The sequence below is a fragment of the Syngnathoides biaculeatus genome, chromosome 2, assembly GCF_019802595.1.
Source record: "Syngnathoides biaculeatus isolate LvHL_M chromosome 2, ASM1980259v1, whole genome shotgun sequence".
Taxonomy (NCBI): Eukaryota; Metazoa; Chordata; class Actinopteri; order Syngnathiformes; family Syngnathidae; genus Syngnathoides; species Syngnathoides biaculeatus.
Window position 1 is genome coordinate 28,117,036 of NC_084641.1, and position 16,739 is coordinate 28,133,774.

General features: G+C 44.4%; 1 long non-coding RNA gene across 4 annotated transcripts in view; it reads left to right on the forward strand.

Annotated features, from left to right (window-relative positions):
* Positions 1 to 16,739, forward strand: part of LOC133513870 (uncharacterized) — a 158,289-nt gene that overhangs the window by 79,652 nt on the left and 61,898 nt on the right. The window contains exon 5 of one of the 4 annotated variants that reach the window (XR_009798645.1): positions 7,427 to 8,656. The exons of the other annotated variants lie outside the window; for them this stretch is intronic. This is a non-coding gene — a long non-coding RNA (uncharacterized LOC133513870). Of the gene's footprint in view, positions 1 to 7,426; positions 8,657 to 16,739 lie in introns of those variants that run through there. 4 annotated transcript variants of the gene reach the window in all.

Here is a 16,739-nt window from a genome sequence, read left to right on the forward strand (position 1 = left end):
TGCTCTGCCTTGGCACGAGGAATCGGTTTGTTCCGCAGCGCTCTGTTCTCATTGGCTGAGGTGCCTCACGTTCTACGAAGGAGGTTGCCTCCTTGATATCGTTCGGAGGGAAAAGAGGGCAGCCGTGTTAAGTCAACAAAACAAATATCCACTTTGAAACTAATGTTGGGAGTGTCACCTTTAACTAGCCGGGTTAAAGCCACTCCGATTGGTACATTGGCTTATCGAATAAGACAAAAAAAAAATTACCATTACCAGGGAAGCTGCTTAGTGTTGGATATCAGCTAGGATACACTTTTCAGAATCAGAATCAGCTTTAATAGCCAAGTATGTAAAAACAAAGGAGAATTTTTTTTCCTCCCGCAGTCAGAGGAGTTTGACAGTCGGACGCCACGAGGTGCAGTCGTTGGTGTAGAGCAAGAAGAGGAGAGGGGAGAGGACACAGCCTTGGGGTGCCCCGGTGCTGGTAGTGTGCGTGGATGAGGTGGAGTCCCCCAGCCTCACCTGCTGCGTCCTGCCTGTCAGGAAGTTGTAGATCCAACGGGAGATGGCAGGCGAGACGCCGAGCTGGAGAAGTTTGGGGGAAAAGAGTTCAGGGATGACGGTGATGAATGCAGCGCTGAAGTCCACGAACAGGATCCTCGGATAGGAACTCTCGCTGTCAAGATGTTCAAGGATGAAGTGCTGACCCACGTTGACAGCATCATCCGCAGACCTGTTAGCTCGATGGGCAAACTGCAGTGGGTCCAGTTGGGGACCTGTGACGCTCTTAGGGTGGTCCACCATAAGACGTTCAAAGGACTTTGCCCGTTTCCTTGACATCTGTGGTCATGGTGGTTTTTAAGACCTAAGGCTGCTGCTTTTTCGGGGACCGTTATCATGGTGGAGCGTTTGAACCAAGCTGGTACTTCACACAGTTCTAGAGACCTGTTGATGACTTTTGTCACGACCCATCGGTACGGAGGGAGGACCCAAATGCAGGACTCCGGAGACGCAAAGGTAGTTCGGGAAAAGTGTTTATTCGGTCCAAAGTCGGGGATCAGGCAGACAGTCAAGTGGGGCAGCGGTAATCAGGACGTCGGGCGTAGAGAGCAGGTCTGTGGGGAGGCAGGGGTTGGTACACGGAAGATCGATCAGAGAAGGCAGGGGTATCAAAGACGTCAAGCTTACGGGGTCGGTCGGAGGGAGGACATGAGGACAGTGGGTGTTAGAGATGAGGATGCACAGGACAGGACAAGCGGAGGTCGGTACACCATGGTTGAGGATCAAGAGTACGGGAGTCCAGGAACGAGCCATGAGTTGCGACGATCTGGCGAAGACCAGTCGTCCTATGGGTCCTAATAAATACCGGGGTGAATCAGCAGGTGTGCGCCTCCTAATCAGCGCCGGTGTGCTGGGACACGCCCAGCCGGGGTTGGACCGGCAGGACCATGCCAATTTTTGCGAAGACAGGAGCAAGTTGGTCCGCGCAGACTTTGAGGCAGGATGGGAACAGTAAAAAGCTACTGTCTTTAGGTCGTCAGCTAGCTCGGCATTAATGCACGCTAAGTACGCAATCGTTGTTGCATACAATCGTTTCAAGACTAGACTAGCAAAACAACACAGGTGAGTAAGTTTCCTCATAAATTGGCAGAATTTTTTTTTCCTTGTGCTTCATTAGAAATGAATGACTTTTGGTGGTCAATGTATCCTGCTGATATTTTGATCATCAGAGATTCTATTTGAATTCATCAAATCCTTATTTTAGAGCAAGTAAAATATCAAAGAGTAACTTTCCAGGGGGAAATAAAATGCTATTTTCTGCACATTTATTCAAATCTGTAGTCCAACACGCATATTTTGTTCTGGGGGAGGGGGAGGCATTCACCTTATCTGAGCACAGGATAGCAATTTATTTGACTTTATCATTCATTTCGCAAAATAATTGGGTTTGTTGACAGTTTTTGCACGTCACTTCTTGCTGCTTAGTCTCTACTTGTGCATCGATGCTCGTCGACTGGCCAAATATTACAGGAAAACTACAAATGACGAGCGTAACGCTGATTATTCTGAGGTATTTATTAGCATATGGTGGCATTATCAATTAGCTTGTTTCTTAAAAAAAAAAAAAGGTGAATTTTATCATCATATTATTGTTTAAGTCCTTAGAGTTGTACCCCCATTCACATCAAAATAGTATTCCTAAACGTTATAACCCTAATGATGAAAATTGAAAACATATTCTCTCCAACATGTATTTATTTATTGCGGTTTGTCGGTTAACTTGGTACGTAGCAAAGTTGTGAGCAATGCGCGTCAAATAACAGCAAATAAACAAGTGGGGACCACTGCACTCCATTAAAAACCAGTCACGCTCCAGCAGCACTGTTGCGACACTGATGGATTTACAAGACTTTACTCCGAGACCTAAAAGCTGAATAGTTCAAGATTAGACCGAAAGCCTGTTGCACCCAAGGTTATGAATTGAAATCCCTATCTGGGGATTACGCATCGCTGTTTTGTTGTCTAATTTGAGTCATTAGAGAAATGCAATGGTGGATTAGAGTGGTGGGTGCGCCCCGAAGGAAACAGTTTTGTTCTGGAGGAATTAGTTGTGAAGATGCAAATCTCACAAATGTGCGAACGCCCACATCTCGCGTCTGTCAAAAACGGAAAAACACTTTTAGCGCAGAAAGAAGATGAGGCAGGTACAGACCAAGTCTTTCCCTCGGTGATCAGTTTATGGCTTTTATAGATTATGTTGGCCAAAAAATGACTCAGTCTTGAGTGGCAGAATGGAGCTTTCCGACTGGCGATCTTCAGCTCCGCCCCCCCTTAGCTACAGTTGCCGTGCCCCCACAATCTTCCAAAATGGCGATTGAACATAACAGGTTTGAAGTCGATTCTCTATCGCGTATTCCAGATAATATCGGGCTATGTTTTTAGCCAAACGCGTCGGACTTGTCCAAGAGAGTTCTACAGAGATGTCTCAACTATTTCACGCAAGGATACGTACACGGAATTAAGATTTTGGACGGAGCAGAACGCAATGTCGTCAAGAGTTACAGCGAAACGTTGGCGATCGATGCAAAAAAGTTTGACGCCTCACAAACGTCATAGTAAAATCCAACGGGATAAAATAGTGGAATCGTACTGCGCATGTAAAGCAGGGTGAGTACTTTTTACTTGGAAAGATCACAATATCATTGTATTCATTTGACTTGGCTCGTAAAGGAACCCAGTGCCCTGTCTTAGAAGTCCCATGTGATACAAATAGGCAAATAGACATTCCTCTCGCATGACATCGCGCATTTACGTATCACTAACCCAACTCCTCGGCATAAAACATTACACACTTCGTTCAGCAGGTCAGTGATGCACTAACAAAGCGAAAGTTGTTCTCCTGCAATGTTTAAAGCATTGATGATAATTCAATCAAACTCAGAGAAGATACTTCTCCCTCACTTACCTTCGAACATACAGCCTTGTCTTTGTTGATATTGTCCACATTTAGTTGTACGTGCGCTCTTCCGCGAGCCTTAATCCATCGTAGACACTGCGTCAACTGTATTTGAGGGTTTGGAAAATGAGTCAACCGGGCCCCTTGTAACCTAGCAGGATATCTTTCATCAGAATTGGGTTCTGAGGACCATTTTCTTCGTAACATGAACTCTTCCAAGCGCACGCTAGTGACAACCAGCATTGCTCGTGGGACAACACGGCGTCAGGGGCGTCTCAAGCCAGGGGTTAAGACAATGCGGCTATCTGATTGGCTATTATTGCACGAGTGATTGACAGGTCGGAAAAGTCCATCGTCTTGAGACACTCAGAACTACGTTCCAAAATCATGGCCACAATAAAACTTACTAACTGTCCGTCCTCCACATTAACATAGATATTTGAATTCAAAAGTCGTCGGTGGCAGTGATTTTTTTTTTTTTTTTTTTTTTTCCCTCATTTTCTGTTTTTTTTGGGAGGGGAGATTCACAATGCCAAAAACAAACATAATCTTACTGACTTGTTTTGCCAAGAGCAAACAAAATACTAAATGTGAATGCGCAGTACGAGACTGATGGGCCAGTGAGTTTGTGACATACGTACTTCTCCGTATTAGCAGATTTTCACAAGATTGGAATTCACAAAAAAAAAAAAAAAAAAAAAACGGAAAAGTGCCGAAAAGTTTTAGATCAGGGGTCTCAAACTGGCAGCCCGTGGGCCAGTTGCGGCCCCCAAGATGATGTTTTGTGGCCCCCACTTTACTATGAAAGTTAAATGATAGTGTGGCCCTGAAATTTTATATGAATGTCACTTTTACAGTGTTGTGTGTAGGACTGACGAACCTCCAAATCACGGTGAGGTTGTGGCTCTCGGGGGCGTGACAGCGACCAGGCTTGATGCAAGCCGAGAAACATTTTTCATTGAGTGAAAGTTACAGTCGTGTTGCCATGGAGACCTTGCTTATATTTTTTGCTGGGAAAAAAAATATTAAAAAGACATTTGAATTTCTCATTTAAATAACGTGCTTGTAGGCCAAGGCTGCGGCCCAGCCTCAGCTCGAATGCGCCCACAGCGGCCCCCCGAGGTGAATTGAGTTTGAGACCACTATTTGCACTTCTTTTTGCTTCGTTTTCCTCTGCTGTCTGCAGCCAGGTCGGCTTTGAGAATGAGAATCTATTCACAGTTGTATTTCCTGGATTATTCAAATTATCAGATTAAAAAATTTGTAAGAAAATGTGTGACTCGTGTCAGAAAGCTCACCAAAAGTGAATGGCCATTTGTTTCGTTTATTGAGTTGGCAAACATAACTTTGTCGATTTACCAATGACGGCAATGTATCATAAATTAATAAGCAATTTTTACCATCTTTCAATGGTGTTCATTTGCACTATTGTTGCTAAATAAGGTAACGTCAATATTTAAAAATGCTTCTCTGTCATGGGCACGGCCTGGCCATTGCCGTTACGGGCGTGGCCGGGACACTACTCTGGGCGGTACCACCTCTGACAGCGGTCACAGCTGTGTTGCATTCGGGACTGGAATTGACCAAGTACTTAGGTGGTAAATGTGGCGTCGGCATTTGCCAGTTCATTGCGTTGTGTTACTGTGTGTGGAAACTGCTTTATAGTGCGTGAGTAGTACAAGTTTTGTAGTGCTTCCCATAGTTACAGCGTGTCTGAGTCATCAAAGCCGAGTCTTGTTTCTGTTCGCGTTCTCAAGTTCTGCCTCATAGTCATCGGACCTCGCCTCTAGTCTAGCGTTTGTGTGCTTCTGCCTTCTCCGACTGTGTATGACCTTGATTTGGAATTCAACCACTCTTAATATGATGTCCTCGTCTTGGAGTCCTGCATTTGGGTCCGCCCCCGTGCCGCTGGTTCATGACAGAACGAACTGGCCAAAATATGGACTTCATGCCACGTTCCCGCAACCCTTCATCTACGTCCCTGCTACTCCATGTATCGAAACCTGCCTCGTTCTCGAACCTTCCCCTTAAGCCCGCTGATTCTGTTACTGCTGCCTGCCCAAGTACCGACTGAGGACTGAATAAAGACTCCTCCCGACCTGTACCTGGTCTCGTGAGTCCTGCATTCTGGGGTCAGCCTCGTGTTCTGGTCATGATACTTCTCAATATGCGGCCTACAATAATAGAGTACAACAATATATTGTAAAATGTACCAACTTTTGCAGATATCTGATGCAGCCTACAAATCCTTTCAAATCGTGGAGCATTTAGCAATACAGGTAGCTTGCTCCAGATGATTGAACAGAAAATAAAGCCGTCCTCAGACGTTCTTTTGCTTTACAAGGATGAATTGGTTTCAAAGTGCGCTCGTCGTGTAACACATTCTCGCTAAAAGGCAAGTTTGGATTCCTAAATTGTTTTCTTATCTGCAGTTTTAAACCGCTGTCAAATTCATTTAGACCGTTCATCAGAGAGGAAATTACATAGCGGTGACGGCAAACGTCGTATGTGGAGCGGACAGACAAGGGCATAAAAAAAGATTGCAATAATCATTCATTCATCTTCTGTACCGCTTATCCTCACTGGGGTCACAGGATATTGCGGTATTTTCCTGATTAATCACAATACTTAGTTTTTAATTCATCATTGTCGCGAAGCATACGGTTGTTTGAGTGTGTGTGTGTGTTTCTCACACCAGGGGAAAGCAGACATTTACACGTGCATATTAAAATTGCATTAATCAGTCAGTCTGCCACGATGTTTATTTTGAATTATGGCGCGCGGCTTTTAAGTTAAAGACGGTGAGTATTGTTTCAACAGCGGACGGTTCAATCTTGTAGCGGGCACAGGGGATACTGTGCGGGGTTTAGAGATTGGTGTTGGGTTTGAGTAATTAACAGACTCTCAGGAGAGGTTTTTGCACCCTCTTCGGTATCCCGACGTGCATCGTCTCGCACGAAAGAAAGACCAGCTCATTCCTCATTCATGGAAATGACCCACTTCCTCCCGAGTCATTTGGCTGCGGTCTAAAAATACTCCAGAGGTCATTTGCCAGGCTTATTACGATCAATATTTCCCCGCTGCCTCCCCTGCAGCCGTCTGCTCCCAGGTGGGACGCCGCCGCTCACAGAAAGGAGACGCCAAAAAGTCGGCGATTGCTGCAAATCGACACGCGAGGCAGATGTGGACATGACGCCGCGATAGGATAACGATCGCTGATCTGACAGCGCAAGGTCGTAGGTGCGGGTTATCCCAACAAAATTGCGAGTGGCCTGGTGAATAGCCATCGCGGCGTTATCGGCCATTCATTGCCGCCTGCTGTGATAAGGGAAGCGAGCGTTTCTTTTCACGTGACAACATCGGGGGAATCAGACTGTAAAGTTTTTGGCTTCGGGAGCTGCAAGTCGGACAACATTTATTTGATTTGACTCTCATCTGGCGTGAATGCTGTATCATGTCAGAATCTGAGCGCTTTCAATGCAGTGGAAAGGGGCACTCGAGTGCTTTTGCAGTCAAAGAGTGAGGAATTCAACCTGAAGGTGTTTTTTTTAATATGGTCCAGAAGTAGAATCATCTCCAGAACTGGACAAGTGTGACATCCACTGATCATCCCCACTATCCGCCCTCTCAGTCTGTATCCTACCTGCCGCCAGACTTCAGTCTTAAGGGGGCCACTATTATTGTTACCCTATAAACCATACCCTGTATATTTTGCATCCATCCATTATCCAAGCCACTTATCCTCACAAGGGTCAAGGGAGAGCAAGCTTCAGGCGAAAGGCAGACGACACCATGAACTGGTCGCCACTCAGTTATAGGGCAGATATTAAAACCATCACTGAGCGGGAATCAATCCCATACTGCCTGCACCAAAGGCAGGCGAGTGTACCACTACATCATCAGTGACTACTGTATAGTTTTGACAATCCTATAACATATACTCTTGTCACTAAGCACTAACGTCCATCATCATTATGTTAAAACTAGTCACCAGCAAGTATGACTGCACTGTCCAGTAGCGATTGCTTGGAGGGTTCGACGATCGTTGGCCGGCCCAGTTCTGGCGCGCTGATCCCATCGTCGTGAGAACCTTCAGTCCTCACGCTGAGTTCACGGCCAAACGTGTCAACCAACGAACCAACATACTCAAAGCCATCTCTGGCTCAAACTGGGGCCCGAGTGCCGAGACGCTCACTGTGATGTACAAAGCCATCGAAAGGTCCATCCTCAACTATGTCGCTCCATCGCACTGGAAGAAGCTCCAAACTCGGCAGAACGCCCCCCCTAAGAGTCACCACCGGCTGCCTGGCCAGGACTAACGAGGACCACCTGCATCGTGAGACCAAAATCCTACCGGTGAAGCAACAGAACATACTAGTCGCGCTCGGCAGTATCTGCTACGCTGGCAGCTACCCGCGCACCCGTGCCATCAGGTGTCGAATGAACCGCTTCAATCGCGCTTACTTCGCCGTGACGTCCGTAAATACCGTGAAGATATCAACGAAGACATCCCCACCGACACGGTGTTTGACGAACAAGCCTACCGAGACGGGCTACGTAGGTTCCATCGAACGGCGGTTGAAGACGCGGTGCCCGGCTGCAAACCGGTCGTCATCCTTTGTGGCTACCCTACCCCTGAGGTGGACAAAACCGAAATCGATCTTCCACGGGCCACGAGATCCAAACTATCGCAACTCCGCTCCGGACAAAGCCGCGTGCTCAATGACTATATGGCTCGTGTCGACGATACTATCAGAAATGCGGACAGGGCCCTCACGACACGCAGCACATTTTCAACTGCGTAGCGGATCCCGCCACACTGACCGTAATGGACATATGGAAACCCCCCGAAGGAAGTGGCCCCGTTCCTGGAACTAGATCTGGACTGAACAATGCGATTGCCTGGCTACAACAACAACAACTGCGCTGTCACACTGCATTTTCATTACAACCAGACCCACAGTACAAGTGATACAACAACACCATTAAAATAATCATTGTAATAATAATAAGAAACATCTGGCACCTGCATTTTTATCCAAATCCTGAACCAAATGAAGCAGTTAATTCATTTCTAGCGCAACGGTGCTCATTTACAAGCGAACAATGCGACATGAAAACGTATTCTCCTTGGTGGAGGCGAACGACAGAGCAGCAGATGAATGCCAGTCATATTCAAGCGAACCTTTTACAAGTACAGTTATGAAACATTGTCAGAGTCGGTGGCGTGTGCAGGTGGTGGTGGCAGTCGGTGGCATGTTTAGAGTAGAAACCCTATAGAGATAATTGTCCGAGCTCGTGCCTCTCAACACGACAGCTCGTGTTCAACACTGCGCTGAGATTGCATGCGTTTAACACGCTACTCTTCGCAGAAAAATAAATTGCTCGAGTTAAGGGGTCACTTTGTGACTGGTGGGGGAGGCCGAACAGGCTAGCAGGAAGCCTCATGCCGTCGGCGGTTTACACAGAGTGCCCAGATGGCCCAGGTCAAAGAGACCAAAAAATAAAATGATGAAAATCAACAAGTGTTGCTGATAGGGAAGGAAAATGTAGAGCATACATTCTATAAGTCTATAAAATAAAAAGCAACAGATCGAGTACTTTAAACAAATAAATAAATACATTTACCTACTAATAATTTAATATTTTAACAAAAATTGTTTTTTGCAGTGACTGAGTTGCGTTTTTCTCTTTTGTCTCTCCCTTGTCAGACCTCGTTCTGTCTGATCTTCATTTTTCAACAAATAATAGTGACACTAATGATGACTATTAAAAGGAACATGAAGCTTTTTTTGTTTTCTTGACAGTCTGATATGAAATCATTCTCAAATTTACCAGTTTTTGGGTCCATTAGGAGCACCAGAACAGCGAGAGAAGGACTTTTTTCGACAATACAGTCGTGACAAGACAATAGAGTCATGCTAAAAAGAAAAAATATTGGCGCCCCAGGGTTGCCACATTTTTGGAGTATGACTGGGGAAAAAAAACAGAGGCAGTATATCAAACTCCTCTGTTTCTCAGAAGAAACTGCAAGGACATAAAAAGATTTACAGTTCCTCCCTTCTGCAAAACCAAGCAGCCGAGCAGGACGTGTTTAAAAAAAAAAAATTAAAAAGAAATGAAATTGAATTCTGATCTTTGATTGATAGATAGTAAAGCATGAATTAAAATAAATAAAGAAATGAAAAAAATTGCAGCTCTGCTGCAGCTCCATTGAGCAGTCAACCTCTCATCAAATTAATCTGCATTATGAGTAAATGATGTTGATGTGCCCTCAGGAGTTGACCCCTCCCCTTGTGTATATATATATATTTTTTAATGGTTGTTAAATACCTCCCTAAAAGTGAACAGTGTCAGGGGCAGGGCCAAGCCACTGCCCTGGGCGGTACCGCCTCTGGCAGCTCTTACACAGCTACTTCGCTTTGGACGCTAATTAGGCAAGGCATTTAAGTTTTGAATGTATCATCGGCATTTGACAGTTCATCGCGTTACTGCATGTTGGATTCTCCACAATTGTCCAGAAGTTCGCAAGCCTTGTGTGGAGCATCCGTTTGTCACAGCGTATCTGTGCCTTCATGGTCTTGTTACGTTTTTGTTTCACGTTTCTAAGTTTGCCTCGTAGTCACCGGACCTTGCTTCATGTTTTTGGAACTTGCCTTTAGCGTCGCGTTTTTGTGCCTCTGCCTTCTTGGACTGCTTAAACGGTTTTTATCCTCAGTTTGGGGATAAAACCACTCTCAACACCATGCCTCTGCCCGGGAGTCCTGCATTTGGGTCCAGCCCCGTGCCTCGTACCCATGACAGAACATTAAGCACAAAGTCTTCAAGCTAATCAAATCCCCATGTCCACCGACCCCGGTTGGTGGATTCGACAGTTATCCAATGAATGTGGTCAAAATTAGCAACCCATAATATTCAAATAATGGATTTTATCTCTTCTATGTAGACATAGTGTGTTGAGTTCTACAGCAAATATAACTGTCTATGTAATATAATCTGTGGCTTTGGAGAACTTGGTAGAAGAATTAAAACAAATACCGTATTTTCCGCACCATAAGGCGCACCTATTAAGTTTCTTTCGGCTTGTCCCGTGAGGGGTCGCCACAGCGTGACATCTCAGATGAACGCTCATATTTGTTTGGCACAGTTTTTACGCCGGATGCCCTTTCTGACACAACGCCTCTCAGGATTTGGAGGCCCCAGTGAGATACGAACTCACGACCCCTGCTTTGGTAAACGCTCTAACCACCGAGTTATGGGGCCTCTCTATAAGGCGCACCTAAAAGCCTTTAATTTTCTCAAAAGCTGCCGGTGTGCCTTATAATCCGGTGCGCCTTATATATGGATCAATATTGAGCCTTGAGTGCAGGTCCATTTAATGGATGCATGACGTAGCCCCAGCCTCTACTGTAGCGTCTATTCTATGCACCTTATATTGCGGTGCGCCTTATAGTGTGGAAAATACACAATAATAAGGCTGTAATTCGGTCTATTTAAATGTGTCTTCTACAACACCCAAGAACATAATAAAACAAAATATTTGTGTTCACTGCATGCGCCACATTCACAGAGGTGCTGCGTTAAAAGGCGACTGTAGTTTGTCATTTCGGTGAGTGAAAAGTCGATCCATTTACAAACTTTTTCCTGGAAGTCGGCTCGTTACCCCCACCTTGCTCCGCCCCCAGTTGTAATGGTGACGAAAGCCATTGGCTGATGCTTCAAAAGAGGCTGATTTCATAGAGGCTTCCATTTTAACGGTACAAAAAGGCAAATGTGCTTGAATTCTCGTTCCTGATTGCGTTCTGAAGAGAGCATGCCGGAGACGGTATCGACTTACCTGGGAACTGTTCTAAATTGTGTAATCCTACATGATGAGTCTAAATTAAGGATTCATAAATTGTGCTGCCTGGGTGCTTGCTTCAATACCAAATATGCTAATAAAGCAGTTGGAATTAAATATTAATAAATATATATACACAGTTGTATGTAGTTGTCTTTTCTGCCTTATAAATGTTTAATGTGCATGTTTTGTTTTTTTTTTTTTTTTGGAATGCGGGAGGAAGACAACAGCATCAGAAATTCTTTGTCTTTTCTTGTTTTTCCTTTAACATGTCCTGTTCAGCTGCATGGCCTTGCAGAATGGTGGTTCTGCAAACCTTTGTGCTGGAAAGGTTTTGCTGTGCAACGAGGGAGATTTATTTTTTTTTTTTCAAATCATTTAATTAGTCTGATGTTTATTGATTGATGTTGAATGAAAATGCAACCGGACAGAATGAGGGAGAGACGACGGGGGTCTGTGTTGAGGCCACTCCTTTTTTGGTAATTGTTGAAAAAGAAAACAGGAAGTTACCCTTGAGTTTCCTTGAGACCCGCAAATAAGGCAAATGAGCCCTTTCGGTGTTTTCATGTGATGGGCCGAGTGTTGTCACGCAGACCCAATTCAAGAAGGTCATAGCAAGCGGTGTCCCCGTCACAAAATGAATATGTAATAAGTGCTTTTGAAATACGCCCTTTGGTGGGAATATAAAAGAAATCAATCTTAACTTTTATGGGGTTCTACGACAATATATACCAGATGTCGGGAACCTATGGCTCGCGAGCCATACCTGGCTCTTTTGGTGGTTCCATATGGCTCAGGGAGCCCTCATAACGACGTATTGAACGTGATTTTTGTCGCGCAGAGAAGGTTTGTCCAAGTGAGGTTGCCGTAGTTAGGTGTGGGAGGCAACGCAAAATGACGCAGAGACAGTTCGCGCAAAGAAAAAAATATGAGTAGTACCGAAGTTTTCAACAAGAATGGACAGATCTTTGTGGAGATGGAGGCTTCTGCTTTGTGTTGAAATTCACAGAATAGGAGTATGCCAAAGCATTCGTACTCGACGTTGCCAATCAACACTTTACCAACTTCGCATCAAGACAAGATAATGAAACGAATAAAAGACACGCCTGTGTCGGCAAGAACTGTTCAGTATCGTACCGGCATGATGGCAAATCAAACTGAATTACGTTCACGATGAACAGATGCATGAAGCTTAAACTAACAACGTATGAAGTACTTTTGTCATTATTGTTAGCAACAGTGTAACAATGTTATTTAAAATAATTCAGAGACTTATTGTACTCTAAAAGTGTTGGTCTGACATAAATGCGCGAATATGCCTGTACTTAGGGTTTAAAATACTGTATGGCTCTTTTGAAATTGCATTTTTAAATATTTGGCCTTTATGGCTCTCTCAGGCAAAAAGGTTCCCGACGCCTGATATATACAATATGTGAAGTATAACAGCACACCTTGCTATATAGTATATGTGTTGAGTATTAAATGCATAACTATTCTTGATCTGTGGTGTTATTCACAGTACGGCCCTTTCAGCTGGCGTTGACACAGCTTCTTCTATTTCTGTCTACAAGGCACTGCTCACGACTTACTCTCGGGTATCTTAAAATGTTGCTAATCGATATTTCTGCATGAGGAAAATGATTGCACTTCGGTCACGGGTATCTGACTATCAAAGAGCCTTTTTTTTCCCTGAGTCCGCACTCCCTCTGAGCTTTAGTCTTTTGCTCGGAGGCTTACTTTTAAAATGTATTCCAATAATATCCTCTCTGCACACACTTTTACCGCAATTAGAACAATTATATTTACTCTTAACATCTGATTGCATGCATTTCTGAGCTGCCCATGAAGACAATATTAACAATTGAAACAAATGCCCAGCAAAGCACCTTTCAAGAAACAAATACATTTTTCCAAACAAGACATGCAAGTAGAGTAAAACTGTTAAACGTCGATATTGTGTTTATGATGAATTTATTGGTAATGTAAATCGGGCAATAATTCCTAATCACTGGAAATATCAACCGGGCTCCAGTTATCAAATATTGTAGTTGAATGCGCGTTTGAATTTGTACCTCTGCTCTGCACGTCACATTTTGGAGGTCATGGGTTCAAACGCGGGCTACGGCCTTCCTGTGTGGATTTTGCGTGTTCTCCCGTTGCCTGCGTGGATACTCTGGCTTCGTCTTACATTGCAAAACGTACGCTACGTTCATTAAAGATTCTAAATTCTCCGTAGCAGTGAAAGTGAGTGTAAATGGTTGCAGGACAATACAGGGAGTTCTCGTGTTAAGACGGTCTCGACCCAAAACGTTTCGACTTTACGACACCCGAGTCTTGTCCGCCATTATGGCCCCAGCACCATAGCGGTTCTGCTTAGCTAACGCATATTGCTTATCTGTGTTTGTGTGCTAGGAGTTTATTTGCCCTTTTCGCCCACCTTTTTACACATTATGGCGGATTGCTGTAAATAGGAACCGGGAAGTGTTGTGTTCTTAGAGCCAGCAAAGCGAGTATCAAAGCGAGTCGATGCTCCGTGTTATCACTATACCGACCGTTGAGCAAAGAAAATAAAAATAACAATGTACAATGTTCAAGTGTTCAGAGGGACGTGGCACTGACAAAGAACAATAACAGTCCCGTGAAATAGAGATTTGGAGATTTGATGTTTTCTGAGGAGTTGGTTTAGATGTAGAGAATATATAGCAGGTGGCCAGACTTTTTTTTTTTTTTTTTTTTTTTTTAAACACCAAGTTGTACTTATCAAGCAGCAAAGCTTCTCACGATCTACCGTCAGCGGGGGTGGGGAGTGGGCTTTTGCACGCGCAGATCCCCGTAAATAGCAACCGGGAAGTGTTACACGTATATATCCATCTATCCATTTTCTTAGCCGCACAATAGTCGAAGGTGTGCCTATTTCAGCTGTCAACGGGCAGGAGGCAGGTTACACACACGAAAACACGGGGAGAACATACGAACTCCACACACGGAGGTTCGGGATTGAACAACGGCGCCACGCTCATAACGTATGTTTTTGCTTTACCGTACCAGCACGAGAGGCTATAACTTGGCGCCAAATAACCAGTAATGATTAGATGCGTGCAAATTTCCCCGCTGATGAATGACAGCCAGAGCTTTATCCTGTCAGGTTGACCCCACGGGAGGTTAAAGAAGGACAAATTTGGGTGCGTTTTCTCAGTTTTGGTGCAGAACATGTCGGCACTGTTTGGCTTAGCGAGAACGAATGGTCTGTAATGCAAAGCACCGGCGACGTCAGGGCCGGGGGGTCAAGGACGTTTCTTTCGGTTTGGCTCTGAAAGCTGGCACATATCCAGATTTTGCTTGGATTTCAAATATGTTCTTTTTTTTTTTTTACTTTTTATTTTCAATTACTGTACAAAATATATGTATAATATAATATTACTTCACATTGAAGGTTTTGTTTTTTTTTACATATGAATTCGGAGGAGAGTCTTCCTTTAATATAATTTTAAAAAAAAAAAGTCAGAGAAAAGATTAACACCGATGGACGTGACCGACAAAGGCATCAGTCGGATGACCGTGGTGATTATTATTAAAGACAAATCCCGTATTTTAGCGCACATGAAGGGTTTTGTTCCTATGAGGTGATAGAGTGATCATGAAGCAACTTTTTTTGTGAAGAAGAAAAAAAAAACAACAAAGCAACGTTCTTCGATCATTGCCCAGACGGAAAGACGACTTTCAATATGGATCGAGGATCAGAATCAATGCCGGCTTAATATCAGCCTAATGTTCATGAAGGGAAAAGTCACGGCATATTTTCCTAACTTCGAAAGAGCAGAAAGGAGAAGACGCTCAGGAGGGATTTACCGCTAGCATTGGCTACCTGCACTTGCTTCCTTAGCAAGCGCTAAGCGCAGCCTCCCTTCCCAAGTGAAGATGCTTATATTTTTTATTTTAATGCATTTTATTTTTTTTACATGAAGTACCAAGACCCATCTATTTCTGAGCTGCCTATGCTCATGTGGGTCACGGGAATAGTGAAGCCAATTCCAGCGTTCATCATAAATTTCGACTTTAACGGTGAAATCCGACTTAAGTCGAAACTTGAATGAAGTCATTACTGTGGGAACGGATCTCCGTCGTAGACCGAGGCCCTGCCATCGGCTGCCGACCAGTCCAGGGTGTACCTCGCCTCTCGCCCAGAGTAAGCCGAGACGGGTAGCAGCATGCCTGTGACCAGCATACGTAATTGTAGGTCTTTCACAGAACGGCTGACGATAAATGCGTCTCAAATGTTTATGTTTAATGCTGAGCGCTGCTAACCGTGTATATTGCATCCATCTTTGTCTTGTTTATTTCATTGTTAATCAATATCTCACTCTGGGATTGGACAGCAAATGTTTTGGTGATTAACATTCAGAGTCACACTTTTCATTGGAAGGCCCCTTGATGTCAACGTAGTCAATAATGTCATTACTTTTCTATTAGCTGCTATCACCATCTGTTTATACAATTAACACGGCGAAATGAACTCCTTTTATATCAGCACTAATATCAAGGAATCATTGGTAAAAGTCGAGGGATGCGACCGTCCCTTGCAAGACGCGCTTTCAACGTGTTCGGAAAGATCCTTTTGACATCTTTAATAATGCCTGTGTAACGTTCGCGGAGCTGTCGCACCGGCATTTCTTTGAACCAAACCAAACCTGACGTTGACGTGTGAACACAGCCAGATCCAGGTGGGGGTGGCGGTGGCGGCAGGGAGGGGGGGGCGTTGCTGATAATTTAGAGCGAGATTTTCACGGTCTTTCTTTCACTCAAGCTCGAATGTAGCGACACACAGCCTCGCAAACGGGACGAAAGTTTTGGAATACCCGTAAAACTTCTCCGACTCGCGGCTTACTACTTTTCAAATCAAAGGGAAATCTTGAGAAATTCAGTGGGCAATTTTTCGGGCCCGGAGTACACCCTTCCTCTTTGATCACAGCATCTGCTCTGAAGTACCACTGCTCCTTCTTATGTCATGGGAACAACCCCAAAAGTTTCTTTGAGCTCTTCTAACCAGGACGGCTTGTTCTTCCTTGTCTCCCCACAATGGCTTCCCGCTGGTGTGAAAGGGGCTGCTGGTTAATTTTTCATTTCATCCTTTGAAAAGTAGGAGCAAAGTGGGTTCCCTAATTAACCCCATTGCCTATGCACACGGCGGCAGGAGGCAGCCTCAAGCAACCGTGTTTTCTTGTTTGCTCAGACCAACTTAGCTCACCTAAAAGCCTCTCCACTCACTCACCCAAAGTGACATGCAACACGGCAAACGGAGGGGGTGATCCGACCATTCCTTACTTTCGCATTCTTTTCAGCAACCCGATAACATAACGTAGAGCATACAAATGCACAAAATATTTTTCTTTTCGCTGTTTACGTAAAATTAACACTACCTGTGGTGAATCTTTTTTTTTTTTTTTACACTGTTTATCCTCC